We start from the raw sequence: 16255 nt of genomic DNA on the forward strand, positions 1-16255 counted from the left end.
ATTTGTTTTACATTTACGTCTACATTTATTTCTATTGGAATATTATACTATTACTCAAGAATATATCACCTGCATAAACTGCAACTGTCCTGTCCCCTGAATTAAGAAATCTGAACATACATTACTGTATGGCACTATTTTATAATAGCGTTAAAATAATCAAAAGAAGGAAAATATTTTCAAAAAACTTTAAATTTAAAATTTTGCTTATGCCAACCACTTGATTTGCTCACCTTTCTGCTGCTATGTGTAACCTTGTGATTAAGTTCTGGCCAATTGGACATAAGCAGAAGCGCTATGTGGTAGTTTGCAGAACTCTTTCTATAAAAGATAGTTGGTATCTTTTACAATGAATGGTGTAAGAAAACCAAATATCCACAAGCAAAAAAATGAAGTTGGACCCTTACCCTATACAAACATTAGTTTGGTGTACACCTGTAATCTCAGCTACTCAAGAGGTTGAAGCAGGAGGATCACAAGTTCAAGGCCAGCCTCAGTAACTTACTGAGGCCCTGTCTCAAAATAAAAAATAAAAAAGGCTGGGATGTAGCTCAGTCATAGAGCACTCCTGGTTAAATCCCCAGTACTACACACACACACACACACACAAATCCAAATGAATCAAATACCTAAATGTGATAGCTAGAACTATAAAATTCTTAAAAATTAAGGGAAAACTTCATGACAATGAATTTGCAAATGACTTCTTGTATATGACACCAAAAAGCACAGGCAATGCAAGAAAAAAATAGATAAATTGGACTATATAAAAAAAAACCTTCTATCGCGTTCCCTCTGCCCGCAGAGAGAGGCACGACAAACGTCTGAAGCTTTGGAAGTTTATTGTGCACAGTCTTCCTTTCTTTCCCTCTTTTCTATCCCCTTCTCTCTTTTCTTTCTCTCGCTCTCTTTCCCTCTGCTTAACTCTCGCCTGCTCCGGTCGCTCCGCTTCTCCCGCTCGGCTCTCGCCCTCGCTCGCACTCTTCTTCCTCGCTTCTACTCCTACTCTCAGCTTCTCAGCTCTCAGCTTCTCCGCTTCTCAGCTTCCTCTACTCTCAGCTTCAGCTACTCTCAGCTTCTCTCCTACTCCCCCACCCATCAAGCTTATATACACTTCAACCAATCAGGGGAGAGCACACGAGGTAAACGCGCGGACAGCTGCAGGCATAGAATAGGTACACGAGGGGGGCATGCTCTAATCACATCGTTAACTAGCCAATCATTGGAATTCGCTGGTTGTTTACTGTATAGCTGGCCGCTTTTGGCTCAGCACCAGGCGCCATCTTGACCGTGCCCAAGGCTGGGGGTCCCGGAAACCCCGACAACCTTCTAGACTTTTAAAGGAGGTATTATCAACAGAATGAAAAAGCAACCTATGGAGTAGAAAGAAATATTGCAAATCATATACCTAATAAGGAATTAACACTAAGAACATATAATGAACTCCTTTAACTCAACAAAAAATAAAATCCAATTAAACCATGAAAACAAAAGAAGTTGAATAGAAATTTATCCAAAGAAGTTATACAAATTACAAATAGGCACATGAAAAATGCTCAATATCACTAATCATTAGGGAAATGTAAATCAAAACTACAATGAGATACCACTTCACACTCATTAGGATGGCTGTATTTAAAAATAAAACAAAACAAAATAACAAAATAACAAGTGTTGGTGAAGATATGGAGATATTGAAACACCTGTGTATTGCATGCAGGAATATAAGCTGGTATAGCTTCTAGGGAAGACAGTATTTCTATCCTTAAACTATTAAAATAGAATTGCCATATGATCCACCAATTCCACCTCTGGATATAGATCCAAGAGAATTGAAAGCAGGGACTCAAACAGATATTCATACATCCCTGTTTATAAGCATTATTGACAATTGTCAAAAAAAATGGAAGCAACCCAACTGTTCATCAATAAAAGAATGGAAAAACATAATGCTGCATAAATACACAGGATGAAATATTATCCAGTTTTAGAAAGACATGCTGCAACATAGATGAACCCTGATGATATTGTGCTAATGAAATAAACCAATCACAAAAGGATAAACACCTCACATGAGGTACTGAGAGGAGTCAAATGGAGAGGCAGAAAGTAGAATGGTGGTGCCAGGAACTGGAGAGAAGGGAGAATGGGGGAGATTATTATTTAATGGGTATGGAGTTTGTTTGGGAGGATGAGAAAAGTTCTGAATGTGGATACTGGTGATGGTTGCATGCAATGGAAATGTACTTATGCCACAGAACTAACTGTACTCTTAAAAATGGCTAAGATAGTACATTTTGTTAAGCGTATTTTACCATACGTGTATGAGATGCAGTAACTGGTCTACTCTATGTCCGTCTTGGTTCATTCCTCTTCCTTGCTGACTGGAATGATAGGTGAAGCTGAAACTCTCTCTTTCAACCTCACAAACTATGCCCTGCACAGCTCTAAGGGGCACCATTTATATAGGATATATAGATTTTGATATGAAAGGAATACTCCATCTTGTTTAATCGCCATTCTTTTGGATTTCTCTTTACTTGTGAACAAAACTAACTGTGACTCTTTTAATAGGTTATTTCTCTACATACCTTATAACTCAAGTACTTATAAGTAATAACCTTCAGGGTTCAAAGGCCTATAGACACTTACAGCAAAAGCGAATAAATTCCAAATGTAAGCTAAATTCTAGCAGCAGAAAAAAATCTGCAGGAGAATAAAGCAATGCAAAGGAACATCATTTTTCAATTCACTTAGGTACTAATGACAATCACTGGAACACTATGAAATGGTTCCTTAATAGAAATTCAGAATACTATGCAATTGTTAAAAAGAACCAGGCAAATGTATATATAAACAAGCAGAACTGCTTGTATTGTGTGGTTCTATTTGTGTAAAAGTGAAAGGTGACAAATGCGCTTACATAGCCCAGAAAGAGACATAACAATAGGTAACATTTATAAAGCCATTACCAAGTGCTATTCTCTATCCTAAGATACCTGAATTCTGTACACAAATTCTCAAACCATGCCTGGGAAATGTATTCTTATTTTACAGTAGGGAGAATTGAGGCCCAGACAGGTGAAGTACCCTGTCCAGGGTCATAAATATTCAACACTGGAGCCAGAATATTAAGCATGGCTCCTGGTAAGGAGTGGTAGTCATGGAGAATTATGGTGAGTGTAATGGTTCTACTCTTCTATTCAGCTTGATTTTTTTAAAAATTATGAGCATGTATTACATTTTTAATAAATATTTGGGTGTAGAAAGGGAAATGCTGAAGAAAAGTAATGTAAGGAAACCATGGTTATACCTCAGAATTAAACAGGATTTAATTTAGAAAACATTTAAGATTTTTAGAGGGAAAAACAAGGTCAATAGAAAACTCAAAAATGTAGCAAATGTCAAAACTTAGGATGATACCTTTTGATACATTTAGTTCACATAGTATTATATAATGCAACATTTGTTAAGCCATGCTTGGATACTGAAGATCACTTTTCCATTATAAAAAAGTAAAAAACCAAAGGTCGAATGTTTCCCCTGATAAGTGGATGATGATATATAATGGGGGGGGGGTTGAGAGAAGAACGGAGGAATTTTATGTAGCGGGAAATGAGGGGGATATGAAAAATGGTGGAATGAGACAGACATCATTACCCTATGTACATGTATGATTACACAAATGATATGAATCTATGTCATGCACATCCATAGAAACGAAAAGATGTACCCCATTTGTGTACAATGAATCAAAATGCAGTCTGTAAAAATAAAAAAAAAATTAAAAATTTTTGACAGCAAAAAAGTACCATATTTAATAACTTACTTAGAAGGTACAAAAATTTTTTAAAAGTTGAACACTTACCCTAAATCATATACAAAAATTAATTCAAAGCCTGGCAGGGTGGTACATGCCCATAATCCCAGTTACTCAGGAGGCTGAGTCAGAAGGAACATAAGTTAAAGGCCAGCCTTAGTGACTTAATGAGACCCTGTCTCAAAATAAAAACAATAAAAAAATTAAAAGGATTGGTGATTTAGCAAGCAGTAAAACACCACCAAAAATAAAAAATTAGGTCAATGTTATGGAATCAAAGTATCATATAAAGACACACACAGCAACATGTGCTTCTGTAAAGGTTGTACCTACACAATTATAAGGGAGTGTAACAAATCTGCAGTGCCCAGCCTTTCACTGTGCCCTGATTTTCACTCTTGCTCAGAGTCTGAATCTCTGCCCCTGAAGCCTCCTTCCCTCCACTCCTCATCCTATCCCTGTCCCTGAACCATGGAAAACCCTGGCCCATACTTCCAACAGATCAATACCCAAATGTGTCAAGAAATTAGCAACCCCTTCCCTCTCTAACAGCTCTTACTCAATGATTCATCTCAGAAATTAGTATAAAAATACCATGGCTTTCTCACCTCATGATTAGGATCATCTCTGAACCCAATATTTTTAACTATTTCCTACTTTCCCCACAATATTGAGCTCCAAACACTTAATGGAGCAACTGACTTTATGCATCTTTTATTAACTATCTTCTCTTACTAGTGTCACTTCCTACCCTAAAGTTTTTTTCCACTTCTCAAATAAACTCTTAATTTTTGTCTTGGGATCTGTTTCTGGGAGAATTCAAATTATGACAGGGGTGACCTTCATTTACATTGCAGCAGGTATGACTAACAGCCCCAGAGTTGCTCACAGCTCAACCTGTGAGACTAACCATGGCAGCCCTGTACATATATTAAGTTCTTCATTTCCACAGCAACTGGAACAGGAAAGAAGATGAAAAAATGCCATGTTCTATTCATGAATATGAAAATGCAACTGATAATTCACTGTTTTTAAAAGAAAATTAAAAATTAAGAGAGTTCCAGCAAACTTAGAAAGTGAAGGGTCATATGTTTTCTCTCATCTGTGGAAGCTAGAGAAGAAAAAGAAAAGAAAGGTGTTGGGAGAAATCTAATGAAACTCAAAGGGCAATCAGTAAAGTGGTGGAAGAGACCAGAGGGAGAGAGGAAGGAGAAAAGGGTGGAAATACTGGGGAATACCAAATTATATTGTTATATCATGTGCATGTATATATAACAACGAATCCCCTCATTATGTATAATTATAATTCACCAATAAAAATAAAAACAAAACAAAACAAAACAAAAAAACTAAAAGGGCTATAAAAGAGTAAGGGAGTCATAAAAAAAATAGGAAAAGGAAACCAGAGGAAAAAATAAGATCAAGAGGAAGATAGTGTGATGTGTCATATTCAGTAAAGTAAACCTCAGTTTTAACATTGTCTTCAAGCACAGAATTTATTGAGCACCTATTTATAACTGTGTATCTGACTATTTAGCATGCCCAAATTCATAAGTTCACATATGGCATTGGGAAAAAATAAACAGGAAGCATTGAAACAGTTAAACCCCATCAAAATACTAACTTTACTAAAACATTTTGTTCTGATGGAGGGTGAGTGACAACACTTTACAGAGGCAGGTCTATATATGCCAATAGATAAAATACATAGTTAGGACTCACATCTTACAGAAACATAATGAAGACTTCCATGTTTTAAAGTTTAATGTTGTGAAAGTGTGATTCCAGATAAAGTCAATCAGTAAGCAAATAAAAAAACACACCAGATAATGGCAGCATCTATCAGAATCCTGCTGATTTATGTATTTAACAAATAATAAGCTCCTATTCCATGTGCAGTATTGTGCTGGGGTGCTATGAGGTAATATGAAGAGCAATACCATAAGTTCTCTGCCTTAAAATTACTTAGAACTAGTGCTTCTTTTGTTAGGAATAACAAACCTTTATTGTAAAACCGTTCTTGTACACTATACTAATCAGATCAGCAAGGAAGTTTCTTTTATTTTATTTATTTATATATTCGGGGGTGGGTACTGGTGATTGAACTCAGGGGCACTTAACCACTAAGCTAAAACCCCAGGCCTATTTTGTATTTTATTTAGAGACAGGGTCTCACTGAGTTGCTTAGCGCCTTGCTGTTGCTGAGACTGGCTTTTAACTTTTGATCCTCTTGCCTCAGCCTCCCAAGCCACTGGGATTACAGGTGTGCGCCACCACACCCAGCAGATTCTTACTTTTAAATCAATTGCTACAGGACACTATGCCCCCATAAAATTTAATGTGCAAATCCAACCACATATTATATTTATGTGTAATTTTAGGTCCCTTTAGTCTTTAAAAAAATCATTATTTTCATCAGATACCTTCTGTAAATCAATATGCCACTGTTTCAAATCTCATGGGTTTAATATGATTAGTGTTATAATTTGACATCATCAAGGAAATATCTGAAAGTAAAGAGAACAGCATTAGTATTAGTTTATGATACTGCTATACTAAATGGCCATTTTCAGAAACTTTTCCTCCAAATTCTCCTAAGTCTGTGAAAAAGGAGAGAATAACTTCTCACACTAAAGTGGGTTTGGAGGTTGTGTAGGAGTGTATATTTCCTTATAAAGTATCAAGTCTTAATTACTTTGAAAAAAAATCCTTCAGGTGCCAAATCAATGGTAAGGAAAGAACCAGAGATGTAATTAAAAGAGCATGATGGTGCTGAGTGTGGTGGGCCACCCTATAATCCCACTGACTCCAGAGCCTGAGGCAGGAGGATCACAAGTTCAAGGCTAGACTGGGCAATGTAGCAAGATCCTGTCTCAAAATAAAAAAATAAAAAGGGTCGGGCATGTAGTTTAGCGGTAGAGTGCCCTTGGGTTCAATCACCAGTACCTAAAAAAAAAAGAAAAAAGAAAAAAGAAAAAAAAAAAAAAAGGAAGAAATTGTAGACTTTGTTACTTTGTTATAATACATTCAAACATTTTGTGTGTTGAGAATATTTTAAACCCTCCTTAACAGACATTAAGTTACTTTTATTAAAATAGTGACAGAATTTTACTCTTTTTTTTTGTGTTTTAAACAAAATGCTGCTTTTAATTTAGTCAGGAAGGCAAAGGATGTAATACAAGCTCTAAAAATTAAGTGCCAATATAAGAGGGACTTAAAAAACATTAACATTTATTGAGCATTTACTTAGTTTTATATTTGAAGCTCTTTGTAGAAAATTGCTTAAACTCTATATTGTGTGTTTAAAATGTATGAATCCCTAAAATGTATTACATAATATGTATATATGAGAAATATATGCAATATTATTTTAAAGACCTAGAGAGAAGAAATGGAAGTATACTATTGTGACACCATCCTACTTATTATTCCCAAAGGAAATATAAGAAATTATCTTACTAATATGATGCTGACTCTAGAAAATCTTAATTTCAGAAACAGTGCTACTTGGTATTGACCCTTTAAAATCTTTAATTATAAAGCTAAAAAAATATGAAATTTATTTAAATGAAAAATAAATATTAAAAATGACATTGTATAGCACTTCAACTTCAAATACTTGCCCACATTTTATTAATAGCTGTGTACACTGACATATGAGGTAGTACTAAAGAATTAATCTGATACAGTAGACCTGAAAATCACATTAAGCACACACACACATACACAGGCTTAGAGAAAGCAAGTTATAAAACCATTTTCCTCCCAGGGTTCTTCCTAGCCAGTTGAAAATGTTGACACTACTGTAGTTAATGCAGAAGCAGAGGAAGACAGCTCCTTGCCACTGTTATGCCTGAACTCTAAATGAAAGAAGCTGACAATGTTGGTTCTGGGTCTAGGTTGCTAGGATGCAAATCACAGTTTCACTACTATTAATGGTGTGATATTGGGTAATTCTTAACCATCTTGAAGTTCCACCTTCCCGGGTGTAAATGGAGATAATTCAAGATATCCTTCATAGGATAATCGTGTGCATTAAATGAGAAGATTGATGTAAAGTGCTCCACACAGTACCTGTGCAATAAATAGTTTGTTGCACAGATGGCTAGCTTTGGTGGAAGATGCAAAAAGTCTCTTTGACATAGAAAAAGAGTTTAGTATAGAAATACTAATGTCCTTACAGAGTCAATGATGACAGTTTTCCAACACGGTTTTCAACCTGTTATTTTTTTGTCTTTCTAATCTCATCAAATGAGAATTTAGGCTCTACCTTGAATAGGAAGAGGGAAAAGTAAGGCGTGGCACATTAATAAAAAAGTCAGGATTATGTCTTCTTCATCTTGTCTTACAACTATATTATATAAAGGCAGCAACCCATCAGTCCCTGAATTGTTACATGTGCCTAATACAAATATTTATTGAGAATTTACTATGTGCCCATCAACATTCTAGATCCTAGGGAAAATCTGGGAAAATATTTCAGGGAAATTAACTTTTCTGGTATAAGAACACATATTATAAAGTTATAATGCTTAAGTATACACAAGAGAAACAGATTTTTTGTGTGTTTAGGATCTATTCTAGTAATGTAACTCAAATTCTCAAAAATACAAAATTAGTGTACTCTACAAATTGGTGTAACACATGTATCAGTACAATAATGTGTCAGTACATTATTTAGTCCTAAAATAGAATTTTAAAAAAATAAGCTATCACCAAATAAATGTACAGATAGTAGAAAAGTCAATTCTTTTAAGATTCATAATGCTGAGCCAAGACATACACCTAAAAAGGATACCCAATACTAAAAGTGTAGATACAAAAGGAATGCAGATAACAATTAGGTTACTGGAAGTTCAAAGGTAGGGTTGTCTGACTCGTGAAGGAAAAGGGGCAGAATTCAATTTGTGAATCAAATGAAAGCTATAGATTCTTTCTCCAGAAAAATGTACATACAGCATGCACCAAAATGTTTACATACAATTAATTTTATTGCATTGAAAATGAATTTTCTTTATATAAAAAACTTTTTAAAAACTTTACTAAGGTTTATAGTTTTTGTTTTTTTTTTTTAATACAAAAAAATTAACTTTATTCTGAAAAAGGAGAAAAGGTAACTAAACTGTTCAGAGAAACAAGAACTTTCCCAGAGAAATTGATTGCAAAGTTGACATTGAGAGGTGGTCTTTGCCATAGCAAGATACAATCACCTGTAAGATCTGTGTGGATAGCATTTCTTGTTGTGAATCTCTGCCTACAGAGAAATCGATAAAGCTTTATCAATTCAAGTTAACTGATAAAGCTTTATCACTTCAGTTGTGGAAGTATTTCCTCCATCACTGCACAATCTACATGGCTATTCCTCTCAAATCTCATCTACAATATTAAGTAACATCAAAAAAATTTATAAAAGAAGCCATGAAAGACTTTTCCCTGCCAGGGTATTCTTACAGTGGATTTTTATTTTCTTTCAGCAAACAACAACAAAAATAAAATGTTTGCCTGAAATTCAATCAAACTCAGATTTTTTCTTGGGAAATTCAGCCAATTTCTGGGTAGCTGAGAAGAATATCACATACTCACAGTTCTTGACAAAATTATTTTAAAGTTTTACTGTCTTTCCCAGCAAGAGGCAAGTCTCCTTTCAGTTGACTGGGACTTTGATGATGAAGATTCAAAAATGAGACTCATTGATGCGTGGAGTTTCTTTCTTTACCAAACAACACAGCTATTCTTGAGTAGAACATCCTCTCCTTTGTGCTGAATGGCTCACAGGTGTTCCAACACACTGATCCCCTCTCCTTGGGGCAAATGGGTGGACATGGTCTCCTCTGCAAGCAATACCCATGTTTGTCCCATTTTACCATACAAAGATTACTATTTTTGACATGGGCCATTGGACATAATTGGAAAAAGTTGAGAAGCATAGTTGAAATTGTCACCATTTCAAAGATATTGATGGTTTTTAAAGTTTCCAAAAGGGGTTCTTAAAATAGATCTTTTTTTTTTTTTTTTTTTTTGATGGTGTGACATGGACATAATAGATGGAAACCTGGAACTTGCTGCCCTCACACCCATCATTATTTTCATTCCGTAGCATGCAAAAGGAAACTATAATCACTGAAAATTCCTTTATGACATGCTCCAGATAGCAGAAAAAATACCAACAATTCTGGAGTGGATACCAATCAACAGAGATTACCTCAATTTTCTTCCTCAGCCCCAAATCACAAATTAGCTTTTGGGGCTGGGTGGGCTGGGCGTTGAACCCAGGGGGTGCTCTACCTCCCAGCTACATCCCCAATTCTTTTTATTTTTGTAATTTTGAGACAGCATCTCCCTAGGTTACCTTGGCTGGCCTGGAACTTGCGATTCTCTTACCTCAGTCTCCCAAATTGCTGGGGTGCAAGCATATTCCACAATGCCCAACACAAACTAGCTTTACCATATCTGGGGCACATGACTATAACAAAGTTTGTGCAATTTTGTGGTTTCTTTTGTTTTGAAACCTATTGATCCTTCGGGGAAAGCCCATTTTGTTCAGACATAATCAAATTTGATAGTGTAAGTTTCTTGAAAATTTAGTTTCTCTTTTTAAAAAACTACACATAGTTCTTCACTTAGTTCTGCGGGGCCCCTTTAATACTTTTCAAACACTAACATGTTACTCTTGCTAATTAGAAAACTGCATAAGTAATCATTTTAACAGGAAAAAACAGAGGCACAAAAATGCAAGCTAAAAACTGTGCAAAGTAACAGTTAATGACAAATATTTATTAAGCACTTCCAATCTGACTATTTTGTTTGGTACCACATTGATGTTTTTTGCTTTCTTAGCCAGGCCCTTACTCAGAGACTAGTCTGTTTTTCAAATTGAGAATATCTTTATAAAATGAGATATTATTTTCTATTTACTGTTCATTGTAAACACCATATAGAGTATCACAAATCTTAAATTCAGAAGGCTCAAAATAGTTGTCTTTTGCTATCACCTTGCCCAGAAGCCCAAATAATAACTACAGTCAAGGGCAGGGTATGGAATTTGAAAGGGTACCCACTTTATTTGTTGAACAAAGCTGCCCTATATATCTTTTTTTTTTTTTTTTTTTGTCTGTCTATGGCTGTCAATATTCTGCTTGTTAATTTCCCTCACCTCGTACTGTTCCTATTAGGGCACCAGAAACTTTAAGTCTTCATCGATGATGCTAGCAAAAAACCCTGTTCCATGACTTATCAGATGCACCATGTAAGCACCCTGTCACCAGAAAATCTCTCTCCAGGCATCACAAAAGAGTAGTGCTCACTTAGGTAGCACATATACTAAAGTTGAAAGAGTAATTTTATATAAATGGTATGAAATTATCTGTGTATCTTCCTGTCCTACTGAGATATGCATATAAATTCAATAAAAAGAACCGGGGGAACATTTTTGGATTCTTCTTCACATTTTACAATCTTCTGATAAAAGGTATCCAGCAGGGAATTTCAGAGAGTGCCCAATTTAAGTTCTGGCTGAGTAAGCTAAACAGTTTCTGCTATCACAAAGAATTATCTAAATATATTAAGGAGAGATGAATAAATGGCTAAATGTTTTGCTAGTACTAAAACCACTGCTTATCTCAAATGAAGTATCTATTATATTTTTCAAATGAAATGTTGAATGTAACTACCATATAAATCTATTAGGACAAATTTGATAATTTTCCTGAGATATTTCAGTGTGGAGTGCCTATAAGCTAGAATACAAATTTTGCTTAGTATTCTACAAAGTTAATATTATACCTTTTTATTGGTTCAATATACATGCAGAGATGTTTAAAAGAGGGCATTATCATCTCAAAAAAAGAAAAGTATATTCTAGGGCCAGGGATATAGTTCAGTGGAAGAGTGCTTGCCTAGCATGCATGAGGCCCTGGGTTCAATCCCTAGCAGGGAAGTAGGGGGAGGCTGGTGGGGTGGCATATTCTAGAACTGCTGTTGCAGGGAACATGCATCCCCTAAACAATAGTTTCTTTCCATTCTGTTGTGGTTTTTAAAATATAGTTCCAAACTATCTAGCTGATATGGTTACAACAATGCCTTAAAACAATGACTCTTAATAAGGAGCCTTCATCTGTTCAAAAGAGACTATTAAAATTTTAATTATTCTCTTTATATGTAAAGGAAACATGTAGGAAAACCTACTTTTGTTGTTTTTGGTATAATTTATGCAATGTTGATGGTCTGAAAGCATCTTTATTTCACTTTGTTTTTGGAAGATAGTTTTGCTGGGTACATGATTCTAAGTTGAAAGTTATTTTCTGTTAGTACTGTGGAGATATTATTTCACTGCCTTCTGGTTTCTTTTGCTGCTGTTCTGATAACTGCCTTTTGGAGGGTGATCATCTTTTCTCTGGCTTCCTACCAGTGTATTTTATTTGCTTATGGGGTAGTACAGTTTCATTCCAATGTGTTAAAAGATGAATTTTTAAAATTATTTATCATACTTGGGATTCACTGGGCCTCTTGAAACTGAGAAATTATATTTTCCTCAATTCTGAATAATTTATGGAATATAAATGAATATAATTATTTCTAATGTTTCTTCTTCCTATTTTCACTTACTCTTTTTTATGTCATATCCTTCATATCTCTTTACCTTTCTTTCCTCTTTTCCATCTACTTAAAATTTATAATCCATTTTGGATAATATCTTTAGATTCTCTTTGTGCTTTTATTAGTACATTATAATCACACATTGTAGTTGGGTTCACTTTGACATAATCATACATACATGAAATTTCATTTTCATTTCAACCCCCAGTGTCTCCTTGTTCTCTCACCTCTTCCCTCCCCCTACTCCCGAGATTCTCTTACAATTATTCTATTCTCTCTTTAACTATGCCTAATCTGCTGTTTAGCTTTTTAAATTGAAATGGTTATATTTGTATTTCTAGAAGTTGTATCTGGTTCCTTTCAAAATCTTCCTGGTTATGCAATTGTAATCCTTTTTTCTTTACTCATGTTTTCAGTTCTACATTTTACTTATTTAAATATCTCATATTTAGTTCTTTTATATTTTGTATATCATAGTATAACGCTAATACTTGAAATCCTTACAAGTCTAAATCTGTTATTTGGGTTTTTTTTCTTTTTTGTGCATTTGAAGAAAAGATTTCTCATTTCTGTTGGGTTCCAGGAGGTGCTACCAACCTGAGATCATTTTAATTTTTTGGTCCTGGCTATAAGGGATATACACATTTCAACCCCAGACTGATATAAGAACAGGCTGTATATTCTTTTTACTGTTTTCTTCTTGGCAGTATGATAGATACAGTTTTCCTATTTTCTACGCTACTGTGAGAGATTTTCTTCTACAACTCATTTACTGAAGCTATACCCTCTTCAAGTGTCTCAGTTTTATTTGGTGGTAGTGGGGAGCATCTCAGAGTTAGTCCATCTGTTCAGTACCCACAATGCATATGGGTCTTGACACCAAATTTCCTGGACCTCTGAATGCTGTATAATATCTAGGACTCCAGGTTCCTAATCTTGGCATCTACCCTCAAAGTAGCCACGGGTTTTGAATTAGTAATCTCTGATTTCAGTTTGGTGTTTGTTATGCTATTCATTTTTGTTGGGGGTAGATGGAAATCTTAGGGGTTTTCTTAATTTCTTGCAAGCTATACTATAAAATTAAAAGTATATTTGTTTATTATACTTTATCCAGTGTCTCGGAGTTTAGCTGAAGGAGAGACAAAAATGATTTTAATTTTAAAAATTTTGTTGTTTTTGTCAAAAAAAAAATGGCAGAATTCTTACCAAGCACAAAATTCTTAGTGTTGATGATCTGTAAATTGTAATACTAACAACCACGTTTGGAAAAATTTACTGGACATTGAACTGACCATAAGCCAGGCAATTTATGCATGTTGTCTCATTAGCTTTAAGAACTATGTAGTATTGTTTCTAAGCTACAGGTGAAAGACCTGAGACTTAGAGAAGATGAATAATTTTTCCAAAGCCACACAGGAAATGGCAGAGATAGGGTTTATCTGATCATGAATTTTATGTGCTTCTTTTCACTAAGCCGGATTGCCTCCCTTTTCAAGCTCTGAAATCAAAGAACTGTTTGAAAAATGTTATTAGCTCTATTTTAAGGTGGCAGACTGATCAGAGATCAATTTGAAAGCACAATTATCTTTATACTCTTAATAATTGTTCCATTTGGTCAAAATCTGATAACCCATTCAAAAGTTATTCTGGATCAAAGAAATAAACAAAATTAGGAACATGAAACAGTCAAGTTGAAAAAGGGCCACTCTTCAGTCATCCAAGATTATTAGATAAATTCCAGAAGCTATAGTTTTTTTCATTTTGTGCTTCTTTATTCACTATGGCAAAGATAAGTAAAATTCAAGATGTAAGTTAGAAATACAAGAGAAAAAAAAGGGAACAAGAAAAGGAAAAACAAAGTTGAGATTAAAATAAAAATGTATACCATTGATTTCTGTACACCTGTTTTGAGGCAGGTGGCAAATTTGGCCCTAAGCTAACACCAATTTAAAAAGGGAAACATGAGCAGTTATGAGTCACCATGTGTATATGATGAAAACAACCCAATTGCTCACAAGAAGCAAGACAGATCCCTGCAAACAGGATCAAAGTTTCTCATAAAGTGCATTATAAAGAGGACATTGTATAATGAAAAACAACATCCTGACCACATAATTAACTGTGACATTTTTTGAGAGTGTAAGGGGTACTATTAGACATTATGTGGGAAAACAGGTGTAAACTGGGACTATTCCCAACTCAGAATAAATGCTCACACTACTTGAAATAATCACAGCAACATCTTATGGAAATGTTTTATTATTGCATCCCTCAATACAAGTCAATGATTCCACACAAAATAGCAATGTAGTAAAAGCAGTTCTATTTGAGATTAACATAAGCTGCAGCTAATCTAGTCAAATGGTAGCATTTATAGCAGGTGTAACAAACTCACATGGGTTCAGGAGCTAGGAAGTTAACATTACTATCAACTGGTCAGGTATAGGAAAATAGAGAATGGCAAGTGAAAAGAATAAATATTAGAGAAAAACAAAATTCATCTATTGAATTTTATTTCCAACTAAGAGTTGTAAATAATGGTAGACAAACACAGTATGCTTATTTGATATCTATGCCATTTGCATTCAATATTTAATGGACATTTTTAAACATTAAGCAGGACTTCCTTTTTCAACTCATTTTTGCTTGTGTTCATCATCATGTTGAAAATACTTAGGTTTCCAATTAAATTTAACAATTTCTGAAATATTTCTTGATTTTTATAATAACTTACTTTTTTGAACAGTAATCATTTCTGACTCAAATTTTCCTCTGACCTTGACCTCTGGAAAAGTGTTTTTTCCTTAGTCTTTTAGTAGAAAAAATAAAACAGTTCATTCGATCAGTGAAAGTACAGATTTCCAAATAAGAGAACAAACAACTGAAGGGTTACAATGGTCTCACTTTAAACTGTGCTCTTCAAACCCCACTTAGTGCAGGTCAGTGGGGGCGGGGGTCTCTGCTACTACGAGTGAGGCATTGACAAAACAGAGGGCCGGGAAGGCAATGCTGTCATTTCCCACACTTTCCAAACCTCTTTTCATGGAACCTTTTCAAATTCCCACACCTCAGTCCCACTACCACTCCTCTCCTCTTACTCTCAGAAGATAACTTGGTTTTACAGAGATCATTACTTCAAGTCCCTTCAGATGACTGTGTATCTGCATAGCTTTAGTTAGCAGAGTCTGCCTTGTTCAAGATGAATTCCTCCACTGGATGTCACTTTAGCCTCCTCGGGAATCGTGTTTTATTACTTATTTACACTCCATTCTGTTTTTCCAGCTTTCCCTTTCTCCAGGCTCTCATCTGTCAACATAGAAGGTCAAGATTCCTCCATTTTTAAATAAACCAGACCTGCTCTTTGCCCTCCAGCCCTCCAGCTCTATCTCCACTCTCCACAGCTTCTGCAAAGGGAGTCTCCAGGCATTATCTTCCTCCCTCACTGCCCATCCCCTCCACAATCTTGTAAACTAGATTCTGGTTTCCTTCACAACTCTGAAACAGCTCTTGCTCAGTGACTTCCTAGTTCCTAAACTCAAAGAACAAGTTTTCATATCCTCTTATAGCATCTGTGATTATTGATTTTTCTTTCATTACTGGGGATTGAACCCAGTCAGGGGTGCTCTATTATTGAGCTTCATCCCCAGTCCTTTTAAATTTGAGACAGGGTCTCACTACATTACTCAGGTTGGCCTTGAACCTGCAATCCTCCTGCCTCAACTTCCTCCGTAGCTGATAGTACAGGTGTATGATAATACACCTAGCTTGTGTTTCTTTCTGGGATAGTACTATTTCTTGATTTTCCTCTACCATGCCTGGACATTCATTTTCAACTAACGT

This window comes from Sciurus carolinensis, chromosome 4, assembly GCF_902686445.1.
Source record: "Sciurus carolinensis chromosome 4, mSciCar1.2, whole genome shotgun sequence".
Classification (NCBI taxonomy): Eukaryota; Metazoa; Chordata; class Mammalia; order Rodentia; family Sciuridae; genus Sciurus; species Sciurus carolinensis.